The sequence below is a fragment of the Centruroides sculpturatus genome, unplaced genomic scaffold (genome assembly GCF_000671375.1).
Source record: "Centruroides sculpturatus isolate CEXI.00-Female unplaced genomic scaffold, Cexi_2.0 scaffold3648, whole genome shotgun sequence".
Classification (NCBI taxonomy): Eukaryota; Metazoa; Arthropoda; class Arachnida; order Scorpiones; family Buthidae; genus Centruroides; species Centruroides sculpturatus.
In genome coordinates, this window is record NW_019387736.1 from 1 (window position 1) to 9,319 (window position 9,319).

The 9,319-nt window shown below is 31.4% G+C and overlaps 1 long non-coding RNA gene across 1 annotated transcript; it reads right to left on the bottom strand.

Annotated features, from left to right (window-relative positions):
* Nucleotides 1-53: 53 nt before the first annotated feature.
* On the bottom strand, nucleotides 54-8,607 carry LOC111616607. The gene is made up of 4 exons (XR_002755282.1): nucleotides 8,548-8,607; nucleotides 2,910-2,967; nucleotides 1,305-1,373; nucleotides 54-380 (listed from the first exon to the last, which is right to left on the bottom strand). It is a non-coding gene; the product is annotated as an uncharacterized LOC111616607 (long non-coding RNA).
* Between the last annotated feature and the right edge of the window lie 712 nt (nucleotides 8,608-9,319).

The window sequence follows — 9,319 nt, forward strand, 5'->3', positions numbered from 1 at the left end:
AATTAAGTGTAAAAATAAGTAAATACATATAATTTATCATTTTTATTTTATGACTAATTTTCTTTGTCAGGTAATACAGTACTGTACCAAATATCTGACAAACTTGGGATCAGAAGCAGTCTGGATTTTCCAGTTTTCTGGATGTGGGCTAAATATATACTTAAATTTCAAAATAAACAATGGAAAGTAAAGAACAGAATTGTTTTTAACATACCATGAGACAGCAGTCTTACTGGAACCAGTGTTGTGTGATGCCTAGGCCATAGAAACAAAACAAAGTGGTATGTGACGAGATACAGCTGTAACTACAACTGCCAAATTCAAAACCAACCAGTTTTCTGGTAATTCTGAATTTTGGAAGGCAGATATTTGGTTCGGTACTATAATAATAAAATAAACTCAAAAAAATTAAACGGAAAATGTTAATAATTTTAATTAATATCCACCCAAAATCATATTTTTGAAACACACTAAAATCTATTTAGAGGCAATTCTGTAACAAGATGGATCCTAAAAGGTCATAAATAAAATACAAGATGTGTTCAAAAAGTTGAGGATTGAGTCAAAGAATCAAAATGTATTAAGATATAAAGAAATTTTTTGATATTTTTCAAAATAATCTCACAATTTCTTTAATTTGAGAAAAATTGGCTTTTTCAGATACAAAGAAGCTAATTTAAATAACTATTATGTGCATGTGTACGAGAGAATTCTACAATTACTATCGGGAAAAGGCATGTAAATTATTAAAAAAATTGCTTCTTGATATTTATTGTTTTGTCTGCCCATTCCTGGAACTTTTTGGGCATAACTATACTTAAATAACACTAGTTATAAAAATGCTTAGTTTATATTATAAGTTCAGAAAGTAATCTCTCATATCAAACTGATTATTTAGAAACAATGGAATGTAATATATCCTTGAAGAATTTATGTAATATAAAGGTCTCGCAGTACTTGCAGCAATGTCCTGCCCCCGTAGTCGCCTATAGCCAGTTGCAATCACAATTTCGGTAATTCATTCACTGTTCTTGTTTCAGTTAACTGATTTTTTGGCCACCTTATGTATATGTTAAACCCACAACAAGAAGGTAACAAAATTAATACTTATACTTTATTTTAGACTTTAATCCAAGGTGATTTAAGTCTAAAATTATGATGAGAAAATAATTGATATAATTGAATATATATAAGTTTGAATATAATATAAAAAGCAATAAGTAATTAATAATATAATATTTTACTCTCAATCAAAAGAAAAAATACTTTTAATAATGTCATTTTTATAAGAAAATTTGACTTACTTTTGTCAGTTCGTAGAATTTCGATTTGGGGTCAGATCGATTCGGTGCAGATCTTACTCTATCCGGAAGCTATAAAATGTAACTTCTGTTAATTTGTGCTCGGTATACATGCATATACATATAAACCATGCTGAGGTAAAAGCCTATAAACAACACAGAAATATTATAATATTTATAATAACACAGAAATATTATAATATTTATGTGTTGTTTATAGGCTTTTACCTCAAATTATAATATATAATATTAGAGACACACAAAATAGAACCAAAACTCCAGCAGGAAATTCATTTTCTGCTAGAGTTTTGGTTCTCTTTTGTGTTTCTGAGGTTAAAGCTTAAAGTTGGCCAAGTGCCATAAAGGCCTCTAGTGTGTAGTCATCTCTGATTGGCACAATGAGTTAGCCCTATTCTTCAATCTGCTATATTTATTTAACCTGGAAGTGGAGATCAGATGAGTGTCCGGCTAGCATAATCGTTAACACATTTATATGGTAAGCAGAAGTCGCAAGTTTGAGTCATATTCCAGATCGATCTTTTCTTCTAGAATATTCTAAATTATTTATTTAGTTCTAATTATTAACTTAATAAAAGAGGGTGACGTATTTGCCTGTCTTCAATCCAAATTGTGTAGCATTTGTATATTTAATTAGCTAAATGTAGCCTGATAATAAATCCAGCTTGATTATTTGACAGAATCATAAGATGGATGATTGTTTTATCTTTTTCTGTCTTGAGAATTCTCTATTATCAGGCCAAGTTTTCATTCATTATATCACATTTAGATCACTTTACTACTCTTTAATACTAATCTAATGGTCATTGTGTAGTGACCGTATATAACCAATGGTATACAGTACAGTATGTTAGACCAATACAGTACAGACGAAAACAAAAAAAGTAGAAGTTGTTTAAGTATAACAAAATTAATGATTGCATTTAACTGATACAATTAATAGGTACATTTGCTAATAAAGAATATTAAATAATTATTCTGTTAAAAAAATACATAAAATGCAAACAAAAGAATATATTGCTTTAATACAAAACTAAACCTGTCCTTATTTCATTTAATGCACTAAATAAGGTACAAATGCAATGCTGGATGAGGCTGTTAGGATCTTATGGAACCATAGACCATGCCCGTAGGAGTAAAAAAGTCAAAAGGAACCGATGATCTATGGGTGAGCCTTTGCAAGATATAGCCCCCAAAATCAGCTTGTTAAACATGCAATAAGCTTAACAAAGTGTGCATTGTGACTCCCGGAATTAGTCGATACAATGGCATTTTGCATGTTTTACAAACCTTCAGCAGTCTCTAGTAAAGTGAAAAATGGCCAATTTTTAGCATTGTTTTGAGAAATAGTCCTGGATTTAAATTTTACCCCATTTTTCTGGGGTTTTCAAAATTCCATATAGGCCAATTTCGGGAGACTATCTCATGAAGGATCACACGTAGACTATTGGTTCCTTTTGACTTTTTCACTCCTGTGAGCATGGTCTACAACTCTGATAAGAGCTATAGACCATGCCTACTCCAGCTTCATTCAGAGCTGCATTTGTATCCTAATTTTGCAATCCTATATTAAAATTTTAAAACACTTACCTTCCACAGCTTTAAACATTCTTCTCTTAAATCACTTTGTTTTTCTTCATATAAATCACTAGAAAGATAATTAATAAATTATCATTTCTTATAATATAAAAATAAAAATAAACTGAAACAGACTTTTATATAATTGAATATGAATATGATTTATTTAATACCAAATAATTTACATTTGTATTCAGTTTTAATGACTTGGTAATAACTGGAATCGAAATTAAGTTTGTGAAATTTAACTGATAAATAAAATTAATAATACTAAGTGGAGATATTGAATTAAATCTGGGATCTTTATCTCGAATGTCTATTAAAGATAATTGGATAGTTTCTTTGTAGGAGGAGAAATTAATAACTTGAAACTCTCTATAAGTCAATAGTTAGATATTGCTTCCTCTGATGAATGCTTAGATAACAGAATACATCAAACAGAAATAGAATTCAATAGCTAATGCTAGAGCATCTAGACTTTTTGATGGGTTCAGACCCGATAATCTTAAATCCAGGCAACAAATCCACTTATGTTACTTCCAGAATGGAAATTCTGGATCTCACTCTATCTTCCTCTAATTTAGGTAACAGAGTGGTGGATTGGCACATCTGATGAACTTTCCCTATCTGATCACAGAACACTATTTTCACTCTTGTCTTCTAGCCTAAGAAGGATGAAAGAGGATCAATTGGACACTTTTTAAAGAATGTCCGTCTTCCGGATGGGGTTGCTTCTCTTGTCAATTTGGTGCCGTATTAGGCTTTGAGTTGGCTGCAGACCTCGAGCCACAGCACATTCTCGAATCCTACGCTATTAGCTGTCATACTCGAGAAAAGTTCGTCCATCTTTTAGTTCTCGGTGAAACAAGGAGATGAAGTTTTCTGAGGTCTTCAACTTGGAAGTTATTGAACCAAGCTAAGTGTATTGTTGCTTGACGGCTTTACCATAAAGATCTTGCCTAGTATAAAAAAAACTCTTAGAAGAGCAAAAAGATCTTTGTGGAGGTCCTTTTGTTCAAACATTTCTAATGTTTCTAGAAGTTTTAGATTCATGAAGATTTCAGCTAAGAAATCCTGCTCTGAACCAGGTCTCTTGATTCTTTCCAGTAGTAAGTATTCAACCTCTGCTCAGGAAACTATTCTCTATTTACTTGAGACGCATTTCTTAGGCTATAGAGTCTCTGGAGTTTTCTAGGCCTCATCCAGACCCAATAGGTAGGCTTACCATAATATTTTTTTCTCAAACCAGGACAATTTTGAGAAAATACTCACAACAGAAAATAAAGCCTAATAGCATAAGCTTCTATGATTGAAAAGCTAAGTAAAGACATTGTTAACAAAAAACAGCAAAGAGTTAAAAGCAATTTTTAATAACTCAACTAAACATAACTTATTATTAAGAAGTTATTAATATTTATCACTAGTGTGAACTTTCTTTAAAAATTCTTTGTTATTTTTAATGGCATTAAAAAATTTGCTGCAAATTAGTTCACTGTTAATTTTGCAGTGTAGTAAAGCTTTCATGGTTGATTCAAGCCATTCCACCTCTTTCTTCAGACCATATGATATTCATTATTGAGAATATTCTTTTGACTGGTGCAGATGTGCCTGGCGTGCTGAAAATGCATTCTAAAATTTGAACAAGATTGGGCAATGAAATGTTCTTTTCTTTGAAATGACTGAAAAGTTGTATCCATTTTTCTTCACAACTTGTATTTTTCCAAATTTCATAGTTAGCTGACCAAAAAGCTTTTGCAATCACTACTTCATCAAACAGTTGATCCATGTTTATTGTATTATTTGCAACAGTTTCATTAATTTTTTCACCTGAAGCTTCAATTTCAGACCATGTTAATTCATTATTATTAACTAAAGTAAAAGATTCTGCTCCACCAAAACTGTTTTCCCATAGCTCAATGTAAGAAATACATCTGTATAAAATGTTGTAAACTCTTGTAGGATTGTATTGATATTAATACTTCCATTATTTTCTAGTATTCTAAAATGTTTTTTGCTTTTTGAGGTATAAATTTATTATCATGCCTTTTCTCAAGGTTTGTTTTTAATTTTCCAAGTTCACTGACAATATCAGTTGCACTCGCTTTTGTCTTTCCATAATCAAGATAGCTTTGTTAAACAATTTGAGTTGCCCTTGCACAAACCATAAATACGTTTCACCACAATCATTATCAAAAAATGTTTTATCATCACTGGACAGTGTTCTTGTGAAATAAAATAATATTTTAGTCCTTCATAGATTTCAAGTATTCTGTCAATCAATAGCTGGAAGTAGCAAAAGAAAACGGCTGTTGCCGTGTTGAAGAACCTTTTTTTTGTACTCTAAATTTACATTCACAGAACTCTTTTAGCTTGAGTGACTTGAACCATATAAACGTTCAAAATTTATATAGAAAAATTTATAAATTTTGACCACTAAAGCTTCTATTTCAATAGGTAGAACATCAACTGCAGTTTGAAGGCAGTTGTGTATGATGTGAGCACCACAACCAATGCCACAACAATATTCCTTCCTAGTTCCGCCTTTAATTTACTTGTAAATATTGTTTTCTCCTCCATGTTTAACAACCCCAAAATTAGTATTGGAATTATCTCCACAAAATCCAATAATTTTTTTTGCTATATTATGAGTTTTAATAACTGATATTAAACAGTTTGTCAGTATTTCTGCAGTTTCAACAGGAACTGATTGAAAGTCTAAAAGTTTAACTTTTATGCCACAATCTGGTACAAAATACCCCACAACGATTGGCACAATTTTAATTTCTTTCCTGTTGGAAGAATCTACTGATACCGTCACAAAATTTGTTTTATTTAAATCTTCGCAAAGCTGCTGAAACAACAGTGGCTCAATCATATTAACAATGACGGCTTCACATTTTGTTCTGGCTAGTCTAAACTTTGTTTCAGAGCTTCATAATCAATTTAGATGAACAATCGACTGACTCAAAGCTGAGATTGTGAATAGCAACATGAAATGCAAAAGTTGCTCCTTTAGCTGCTATTAAAAATTCTTTGTCACTTAAATCGATACCTTTAAAATATGACAATATATTCGAGGAAGTTCCTTCTGCTGCTACTAGGCTTGCCTCATGTCTCACACATTTCAAGTGATCTTTTTATGTCCAAACGTCCACGAGTTAGTGAAAATTCTGAAAAGCACAGTTCACATTTCACATTGTCAATATGATCACAAACTTTTTTCAAAAACAGATAATCCTTTTTTAATTCATCGGTAAACACAGTTTCCTTACGGCATTTTGGAGATTAAATTAATGTACAGTACAAAATAATTGCAAATGTCGACTAGCAATTTGCAATTATATTGACTAAGATAGGACATGCACAGCAATGACGTGCCAGTATAAGTTTCAATGTTGCCAACTCTAATTGAAACAAAATATCTAAAAAATGAAATAAAAATATCTGGATCTCATAGGCTGTTATAAATTCTGTGAAAATATATCTGGATGAAAAAATAAAACATCTAAATTCATTAGGCCACATGTTATAAATTTTGGATGAAAACATCTAGACAACATTAAAAGTACTTAGATCTAGATACAAAATATTTAGATTGGCAACAGTGAGTGTAACCAAGGGAATTTTTAAGTTGCCAAATTGCCATTTTACCTGAGGCTGCACTCTTTTTACTTCTTATATATTTGGCATCTTTAAAATTTTACCAAATAACCAGGATAAAATAACAAACTGGCTGGGACACCGGGACCACATCATCAAGCCAGGACAATCCTGGTCAAAATGTCTGGTAAGCCTACCAATAGGGAATTTTGGAGAAAGACTAGATTGGTGGTTTCTAGTGCTAAGATTAATTGGGGCACATGCTCCTTTTTCATCTGGGTTGCCTGGGGGTGCTGTTTACATTTCAATGAGCTGGCTATCCATAACAGGGTCATTCTCTTGTGGGGTGCCAGAACATGTGACTATTGCTGACAATGTAAGTGCTGATTTACTGACCAAACATAATGCTTCTTATCTCTATATTGGGCCCAAATCAGCTTTCGATATTTCTTATAATACTTTCTTTAGAGCTGTTAAAGATTGGACTACTTCCAATCATTCTAAGTACTGGAGGTTAATTCCTGGTGTAAAGCAGAGGAAGACTTTTTGTCTAGTCTGCTCTCTGGTAAAACTAAAGACTTTCTGTCTTTTTGACAAGAATCATGATCACTTTTTGATTGATGTTATGACTGGTTTTGTTACTTTTATAAACATCTGTGCTGACCAAATCTTTCCTCCTTGACTTCTTACCTCTTTTGTAGCTCTGCTGAGGAGACTCCTCTGTATCCCATTTGCGAGTGTGCAGTTCTTTGCTCGAATAGACTTGTTAATGTGGATTCCACTTTGCCAAAATAAATTCCCTCAACTTTCCTTCAAAAGTCTGCTGTTTTTTTTAAAGAGTTCATACTTTTGAAATAATGCCGTGTAGTGCATGATGGGTCTTTCGGGTTAAAGTGCATTTGGCCTACTGCCTCCACTCATATAATAACAACAACCCTCTGTTTCTGATATGATGTCATCACTGATTTTAAGATATTCATAAACTATATTAATTTTATTCTAAAATAAGTTCTAATGTTTTAAAACTATCATCTAAAACAAACTATATAATTATAAAGTTACTAGGGGATTTGCTTTCCTGCTTGCTTCATTTGCTCTCCCATGAACTTCATCTGCTTGTTAAAAAATTTTACAACAATTCATCAATTTTTGGAGCTGCCATTTCTATCTTTTTTTCTTTTGTGACAGAAAAATGTGTCATGATGATTTTAAGATTAATTTTAGAAGTTGTTCTGAAAACTTTAAAATCTATTATAAGATCATTTATTAATAAATGATCTTATAATAGATTTTAAAAATAAAAAATTTAAATTTATATGTCTCATTTGATAGAATAGGATTTGTGTAAGCAACAGAATCTGCCATTTTGTCTACATCATGCAAATACTACATGATCTTTTTGTTTGGTCTTTTCCGGCATGCCTGATTGTAATGTCTGAAGACGAGATTATGCATCATTTTGAAACACAAGTGCAGGTCATCTTTTGACAGGTTTTAGTACAATTGTGCAACTCATTAGTCAAGAGTAATTTATAGACACATTCTTAATTAGGGAGTGCTTCCAGTTTGCAGTAACATGCTTGGATTTTTATTCTTGGAGGGCAAAACATGAAAGACATTAATTTTTAAAATTTTGCAATAGATTTCAGTAGGACATATAAGCAGAAGTTTGGTGAGAACACATAATTACTTGGCAAACAACCAATTCATGTTTAAAGAAACTCCCAATAATAGTCGGTACAGGTATGCTTGAGTAATTATTTCAGGATAGGTGTACTGGCAGGCAAGGAGATTTTAGGTCGAGTTGGTGCCCGCTCATGCTGCATCCTAGCACCATCTGCAAACACTCGCATGCATCGTTGCTAAAAAGTAGGCTTATTCCAAAGTTTAAAAGATTTTTCTGTAGTTTTCGGCACTTAACAGTGAGTTCGTAATTTACGCAACTTCTACAGAAACTGTGCCAACTATTGCAGCTTTTTCACTGCTGTTAAATTTAATAACGTTTACACAAAATAAAATGTATTTAGTAACAAAAAATATTTATACTTACGTATTTTGTGCGAAAGCTTTTATTTTTGCTAAATGAATAATCTGTTGCTCTCCTAATCTGGAAATATTAAACAAACAATAGCTTATAAATCGTAAATGAAATGAAATTTAAATGTTGTAAATATGTTAAATATGTAAATTGTTAAATATGTTCAATCATCAATAGTTTCAATAAAAATAAAAATTTAACCATTTCAAAAATAATTTAATTTTTATTTATTTTGTTAGGCAAAGATAAAAACATTTTGTTACNCAATCATCAATAGTTTCAATAAAAATAAAAATTTAATCATTTGAAAAAAATAATTTAATTTTTATTTATTTTGTTAGGCAAAGATAAAAACATTTTGTTACTTAAACAACAAAATTGTAAGATTTTATATAAATTAAAAAATTGCTTTTGTGTCTATCTGAAAATTTATCATAAGGATTCAAATTTCTGCAAATGTCTTCCTATTTAAAAATAAATTAAATTAATAAAAATAATTCTGTAATCAGAAAGCTCTGAGGGACTGTTCAAGTATTATGTCAGCAAAAATTTGCCCTTTTTTGATCCCCCTGCTCTCATCACCAGTCATCAAAAATCAAGTACCTCTTCCTCTTCCCCTAATTAGGCTATTGAGCCAGAAGTCAACAACATTTGTACATACATGGGAACTATTTTCAGACAGTTGTATCTGTTTATAACACTTTTATTTATTGTGCAGCTATGAGCCGACAATTACGACCTTCAGTTTACGGACTGACGCGTTGGAAAATATAAATTCTTGTCA